This window comes from Pogona vitticeps, chromosome 1, assembly GCF_051106095.1.
Source record: "Pogona vitticeps strain Pit_001003342236 chromosome 1, PviZW2.1, whole genome shotgun sequence".
NCBI lineage: Eukaryota > Metazoa > Chordata > Lepidosauria > Squamata > Agamidae > Pogona > Pogona vitticeps.
In genome coordinates, this window is record NC_135783.1 from 265,653,142 (window position 1) to 265,660,987 (window position 7,846).

Consider the following 7,846-nt stretch of genomic DNA (forward strand, 5'->3'; position numbering starts at 1 on the left):
AGTGTTAGTTGGCTGGGATCAACACTATGAAAGTAACCCAAGCCTCAGACTAGAGACGGATGGAACCATTTAAGGTAATCTGAATCCAGTTGATGGTGGGCAATGGGCTTGTGAAGGAAATTAAGCACTCCTGTGAACCGCTGGAAGGGAGGTGGCCAAGAAGAATCTGTATCTCGCTACCCAAATCTAAAAAATACGAGCTCTTGCAACATCAAGAGCCTCAAGTTCACAAAATCTTTAGTTCAAAAAACCCTCCTGGCCACCCCAACCTTGAGCAGGGGTGACAGTGGTCACAGGGTTAAATACTTTCTCAAGTACCTTTATTCCTAAAATGAAATGCCACAACTCGCAGGCAGCTTTTAAAAAATACTGTACTACATTCAGAACTTTTCCCATTGGTTCACACAGAAAAAGATACTAACTTGCAATATTAATTGCCATTGTGTATGCATTGCTTGAGAAACTCTGGATTTGTTTTTCTGAGCGTTGGATTGCCTAACACCTTGATTATAATCTTGTTGCCTTCTCGTGTTTTGCCGTTCCCTCTGGAATGCTGACAGGTCAAGAAATGATTTCCTGCCAAAAAACTTGCTATGACAGGAACAGAAATAGAATAATTGCTAGATTAGGTATAGATTATGCTTTAAATTTTGATAAGGGTAAGGGAATGCTTTATAGAAACAGAACATAATTTTTGCTTGGTTGATGTTTTATTTGGTTTCAACTAATATTTATTCTAGTTCATTTTAACTATATACACAGTTTGTCAAACTGACGCACACAGGTATCTTCTGAAATGCAGTGTGTAAAAGCGAATGAAAGGGACGTGGTGGCACTGTGGGTTAAACTGCAGAAGTCTCTGTGCTGCAAGGTCAAAAGACCAGCAGTCATAAGATCAAACTGACGCAATGGAGTGAGCTCCCGTCGCTTGTCCCAGCTCCTGCCAACCTAGCAGTTCAAAAACATGTAAAAATGCAAGTAAATAAATAGGCACCACTATGGTGGGAAGGTAACGGCATTCCATGTCTAGTCGCGCTGGCCACATGATCACGGAAGATTGTCTTCAGACAAACGCTGGCTATATGGCTTGGAAATGGGGATGAGCACCGCGCCCTAGAGTCGGACACGACTGGACTAAATGTCAAGGGGAACCTTTACCTTTATCTAAAAGCAAATGAATGTAAAGTTGCACACAAGAATCACATTACCCAGCATCAGTATGGGCCATTTGAGGCTCCACAATCATACTCTGTTGTAGAATCCACATAGAATGAAACCTGCAGTGTAGGCAATCTGTGGCATTGCTACCTCAAAAGCTGCAATTTCCCTAATTTTCAGTTATGTATAAGATTTTCTTTTTAAAATGTCACATGCCACATTTTCAGTTAATACTCCCACACCATTTTTCAGTATGAACATTCTTGCACCAATATGTAAGTTACATCCATTTGGAAGAAATTGAGATAAATGCTTTTTTAACATGGAAGTCAGAATATACACTGTGCTACCAGAAATGTATAGTTATATCCTGTCTAATTCCCAATTTTTCTAAGGATCAGAACATATCCCATAACTTGATGCAAGACGGTTCATTTATTTTAATTCTAGTACTTGAGGGCTAAAATTCACTCCACAAAATGCAACAGAATGTATGCATATCTCCAATAACTCTGCCATTTTGCATCGATGCCTGTTGCTTTTTATACAGGCGCTTGGAGGCTGTCCCATCAGGTAGATCTAGTATATGTTGTGATATGTAAAAGTAATCTGCATTTCTGTGTGATATGCTCCATAGCCAATTAGTCATGAATTAGTAAATGGATTACAGATAAAAACTTGTGTATCTTATCCAAACATCAGTCTAGGCATGCCTTTGTGAAGATACTGAAGGAGCATGTCAGAACCTAAACAAAAGCAGTCAGTTGCTAAGAAAATGAAACATTTTCTTTCTTTCATTCTTTTTTTGATAGAGTAACATTGCAAAAAGCAAAATACAGTCGTCTGTGCAAAAGGAGGTATCTTTACTCATAGCCTCAAATCTGACTATAGCAATTAAATGTAGTTCTCACCATAAACCAATGAATGACCAACAACCACTTGAACCCATAAATCTTAATGTGTTCTTACCCTCATTCTTTCTACTTAACCCTCCTGGAACCTCTGATTAAAACCCTTCCTCTCTCTCTTCCCATTCCTGGCCTGAAACTTCTGTATCTACTCCGTTTACTGTGGGCTCCAATAACAGTTTAATAATTGATGCCAGATGAGGCCTTTAGTTGTTGGCTCATCTTATGCTGGAGTTTCAATCTTCATTGTTTCCCAAGTACTCTGAAGAAGTGAGGTGTTTTTTTTTTTTAACTGGGTAAGCAAAAGGTAGTAGCTGTTCAGCTGGAAAGCCAGGACTAGAAGATAGACTTTCAAGAAACACTTCTCAAATATGCCACAAAAGACATTATCACAGAGAGACCCGCAAAGACCCTCTCTGTCAACAAAACCCTCTCAGCTGGAAAACGCAGCAAGTGGCAAAGGCATCTCTACTGTCAACTGCAGCAGTGCTGGTGGACCAACAACCTTTCCTAATGGCAAGCCAAGTTCCAATGGGCTCACCAGGAAATCTTTCATTTCTACTATTTCTCTGGGGGATCACGCCAACCTGTATTGCGGAGGAAGGCCTGTATGCCAGATTCGTCCAACCAGTGCTGTGATCCAAGGAGGCTCTGTTGCCCATATCAACCGCCTGCACGGAGAACTTGTGAGAAAACGGAAGGTCAGTGGCTATCTGTCATGCCTTAGTAAACCAAACAGCTATAATTTAATGTAAAAACACATTCATTTTCGAAAAGATACTTGCTTTTCAAATTTGCCCTTTGCATCATGGTTCTAAGTGGCAAAAATTCTAATTTTGTTACAGATAATAATAAGTTCATTTTTTAGGATGCAAAGGTGCCATCTACTTTATGAGCACAGACACACTTAAGAAAATGCTTCCATCCTGCACAACCACAATCTTCTTTTCTCTCTCAGCTTTCAAATTGTTCTGTTGCTTTGCCCCTTTATATATACAGTATATTGACGGATAACAGTTGGCTATCTTTTGTCCTGTTGAAATGTAATAAACAACACTTCTTAAAAAGTGTATTCATTAGGATTATTCTGGGTCCTCGCAGTCATTTCATATTACATGAGATTCTTTATTGTTTTTCTATCATGCTTCTAGGTGTCCCCATAATTCTTTTACTATTTCATGAGATGCATTCAGTATATTTCCTGTCCTTTTCTGAGTGTATAGCAGGAAACATATTTATATGAATAGAAGAATATTGGCAAAATGCCAGTGTTAAGAAGGCCTTGTGTTTTTCAAAAAATTTGCAAGACTCCATCCACAAGCTGTGGAAAATTTCCAAAGCAGGATCATGAAGGAGACTTTGGAGACAAGATTCTCTCTCTGTGTATACAGTATATGTATCTGGGTGACTAGACCTTATGCGCATTGTTTAAATCTGATTCCATATTTGGGAGTGGAGAACAATACACCTGACTCATAAGGACAGAAGCTGTTACGTCTTACAGTTGCTGCCTTGCCCGGAGAATGTGAATATCTGCATGTAATTAACAGGGGAAGTAATACTTTTGGATATGTGTGAGTTAACATGCTGTTCTTGGGCAGATTGTCTCCTGTCACATGTGATGAATCTGCTTGATTAGTGATTATTACCTCCTCCATTTCTTTTTTTTTTTAAATCTTCTTCCTCTACATGCAGATTTGGAGAAGACACAGACTGGACTGCACTGGGATGGGTTTCAGAAGTCCCAAAGTTGCTGGCTTGGAGTAGGTTGTTTGACATGCCATTGCAAGAATGGCCAGCTGACAGCCCATGTGCATCACCTAGCTCATGAGATGACTTTTGGTCTACTAGGAGATTTCTTTGTTGCTCACTGTAAAAGGATGCAGGATTTGCACCACTCCTGCACTGGGGAGCTGACCAGTGCTGATGTGTGTTTTGTTAGCAGCCTTCTTGCCCATACATCAGCCACCATGTTGTAGTAGAGGAAATGCTGCGGTTAACTCTGAAACTCCTGATGCCTCACCTTCTTTTCAGCCTCATTGATGGATTCCTGATTGCAGTGTCATATCTTTGTTTTCTAAATTATTAATGGAACTCTCTCCAGAACAGAGAAGCCACTGCATCTTCCCTTTTAGAAAAGCCTCTTTCTTGAGCTCACACTGAGGTGGTCACTTTTGAGCCAGCACCAAAAAAACAAACAAAAAAACAAAAACAGAAATGCATCACTAAAAGAGAGTACAAAATGCATGTGCTAATTTATATATTATATATGAATATTTGTTATAAATTAACTTGCAATCTAAATATCAACACACTCCATATATATATGATTTTAAAATATTATATGTATATGTGTGTATCCTGCATATGATAGTTATAACATAGCTGCATGCAAACCCAGATTGATGTCCAGGTAGTTCATTACTTTTCAACCCAGAAGAGAATCAGACAGTGCAGAACAGGAAGGGCAATGTGTGGCTGATGAACCACACACACTCCCACCTGCTTTTACGAAGCTGCACTAGACCACCATCAAAAGCCAGTGCAATTCTCTTTTAATGTGAGCACACTGGAAGCATGTGATGAATTTCACTCCTGAAGCTCCCTGGCAGTGGAGTTCAAATTAACAGCAAAGTGTTTGTCTCTCCACCTCCTTTGAAAGTACAATCATGGGTTTCTTGTGACAGCAAACTTTCTAGTTTTTGCTATGATGGCAAATTCAGTGGGGCAGCAGTGGGTGTGACCTCGCTAGGTTGGGTTGAAGGGTTGACTCATAAGTTATCAGTCACTCATTCTGGTGTCACTCTGGGACTGCGTTGTTGCCTATATCTGAACAGGGGAACAGGGCACTCAATCCCCTTAGCTGCGCACACTCTGAGCCATCTTGGCTTTTGGGGTGGGTGAAAATGTCAAATGTTAACCTCTGCCCTCTTATCCATCCCACATAAATTTAACAGATTCATATGCATATTTGTTAAATTTTAAGAAGCAGTAGGTGAAATCACACCGTGATATTAAGACAAGAACTCCCTTTTTATTATCAGGAGTGTGAAGAACTGAAGAAGCAAAACAAATGTTTGTCAAATGAGCTGCATATGGAAAGAATTTTTATGAAATCAGAAAGTGAGCTTGGGATGAGAAACCTCAGAAGTTTGAACCATGGTCTTCAAACTACAGTTAAAGAGGTATGGGAAAATCACCCTGGTTACTCCATTTTATTGTGGTAGATAAACCTGACATTTTAACCCAGATTACACCCCGCAGACTATTACGTTGCTGTGTTGGCAATCTGAAGATGAAGCACAAGGACGTCATATGTTCTGCATCTTTGCTATGCACTCCAACAGGAAAAAGTTAACTCTTCCAAAACAACTCAAAAGCCAAAGTGTTAATAGTTGATTTAATCTGAAGAGATAAAGGTCCAAAGTGAGGTTAAAGTATAAAGTCAGCAACAGAATTAAAAAGTTAATTCAAACAAACTGCAAATCTTCAATAACACTTTAAATGCCTGGGGTGAGCAGGGCCTCATTGGCTTTACAGTGAATTCTGTGAATTTATGGAGGCTTCATGAGGCCATCTTCATTAAGAAGATGAATAATGATGGACAAACATTGCTGAAAAGCAGCCAAGATCATGCTGATATTCCTGTTATTTCTTTAAGATGTAATTTTATTTCATACAGGAATAGCATGAGTGAGGCCTAAGAGGCCAGTATACTATGTGAAGTGGATTGTGCATGCTAAAGTAAGTCTCAGAATCAATCTGCATTTGGCATGTTGGATTGTCAGCAAGGTAGAAAGTGTTAGGTTTCCAGCAACACAGTAAATTGTCTTATACATTGGTCTGACTAGCCCAGAACTGGCAATTTTAACTGGCAGCTGCTTTCCAGGATTTCCTGGATAGGATTATAGTGTAGATAGGATTATACCTTTAGTTAATATAGAAAATAAAACATTAGAAAACAAGTGTTGCAGATAAATTTGGTAATCATATGGGAGCTGAATCTCTCAGGTCTATAACTGAATTTTTTAAAAATATGGTAAAATGAAATAGCTGCCATTATCCCAGTCATGATTCTGTACATTGCTCCTCTTTGACTTACAATACTGTTTTCTGTTAACTTTGGAGTAATTATCATTGTGAGAGAGACAGAAGAAGAATATTATATGGAGACATTAATTTCTGACTTGCTTTTTTGTTTTTGTTTTTGTTTTTTAACATCTCCAGTTCTTTGGTTACCGAGAACTGAGCCTTACTAATGAATATTGCATGGGCAGTTTATGTTTGGCTGGTTCAGTCTCAATATTTGGGCAGCAAGTGCTATTCAAGGTCTGCCAAAGCATTTGCCCAGTGTAAGGATATGTGGGAGGGGGTGGGGGGGACACAAAGTAAAAGTAACTCAGGTGAGAAACACTGCTGATAGAGAATTGGTAGATATTGGTTCATAGGTAGGCTTGCTATAACCAAACATGGGGGGGGGGGAGAGAGAGAAAGAAGTCTTGTTAAATCAAATAATCTTAGTTTCTCTCAGTAGCTGTGCAGTGTTGACAAAAAAGATTGCTAACAAAATAGAAGAAAGGTCAAGAAAACAATGAAATATTTTTCCATGTTTCCATTTGTATCTCAAAATTAACAACACAAGACAACATTCTTTAAAGACAAGATTACAAACAAAATTGGGGGGCACAGTCTATTCCCGGCATCTAGTTTGTTCTGTACAAAAGGTCTGCATGGATGCCGATGCTGATATTGCCATTAAGAGTTTGGCTGTCAGGATTTATTATTTAGTGCAAAATTCTATTTCTGGTTTATAAGCACATCTTGCCAGGATTTTGTACAATGTCCTGTTGGCCTAAATTCCACTGTAGACTTTAACCAAAAGGATTCCACGTTGCAATAAAATAAAATAAAAATAAATTGTCCAGGTTGGGTGCTGCTTTGATACCTTAAGGACATGAGTTAACTTTCCCATCAGCACTACTGTATCTGCCATATTCTTTTGACCCGGTTTTCTGTTGTCAGCCTTTCCAGTGTCCTCCATTGCATTATTTTTAAGTGTGCTGTCACTATTAATAAGGATGTTTTTTGAACAATTGTTCATTAGGACCCATAAAAATAGTCAACATATACAGTGTTCCACAGTGCTTAATATTTTGACTTGTTTTTGGAATTTGGGCTTCTGCTTCCTTCCAGAACTCTCTCACTCTTGGACATTCCCACCATAGATTAATTAAGGTACCTGTCTTTCTGCAGCACCCTCTCCAGCATGCAGGGGAAAACTGCATTCATTTTAAACAGCTTTACTTTTTTTGAGTCCCATCTCTATCCTGTTTTCAAATTGTTCCCTCTATTTGTGCTGAGATTCTTTTACAAGAAGCTGTTGTCCAATTTTTCTCTCATTGTTGTTCCATAATACTGATTAACAGTTCTGTTTCCCACACTAATTTGGATCCTTGCTTTCCTGTGTATATCACATCTATTATCCATTTGTGTTCGAGACACTTATTCTTTGTTTTCTCAAATCTGTGTAGAGTGCATCAAATTCTGTGAGGGAGTGTTTTTTTTAACTGTCTGTGCTGCTGAATATATTTGCTTTATTTGCAGCCAGGTAAGTCTACGATCAGCTAACTTGGTGTTCAGTTCTTTCTTTCATCAGGGACAATCCCCCGCTTAGCAAATCTTATATTCTGTAGGTACCCTTTTCTTTCCAGCTTTTAAAAGGTATGGTTGCAAATTTTACAGTGAACCTTTTGGAGGAGGGGATGGTTACAAAAAAAATG

General features: G+C 38.9%; 1 long non-coding RNA gene across 1 annotated transcript; it reads right to left on the reverse strand.

The window, feature by feature from the left end:
* Positions 1 to 808: 808 nt before the first annotated feature.
* LOC110077170 (uncharacterized) lies at positions 809 to 4,213 on the reverse strand. The gene is made up of 3 exons (XR_012082435.2): positions 4,090 to 4,213; positions 2,654 to 2,749; positions 809 to 948 (listed from the first exon to the last, which is right to left on the reverse strand). It is a non-coding gene; the product is annotated as an uncharacterized LOC110077170 (long non-coding RNA).
* Positions 4,214 to 7,846: the final 3,633 nt, after the last annotated feature.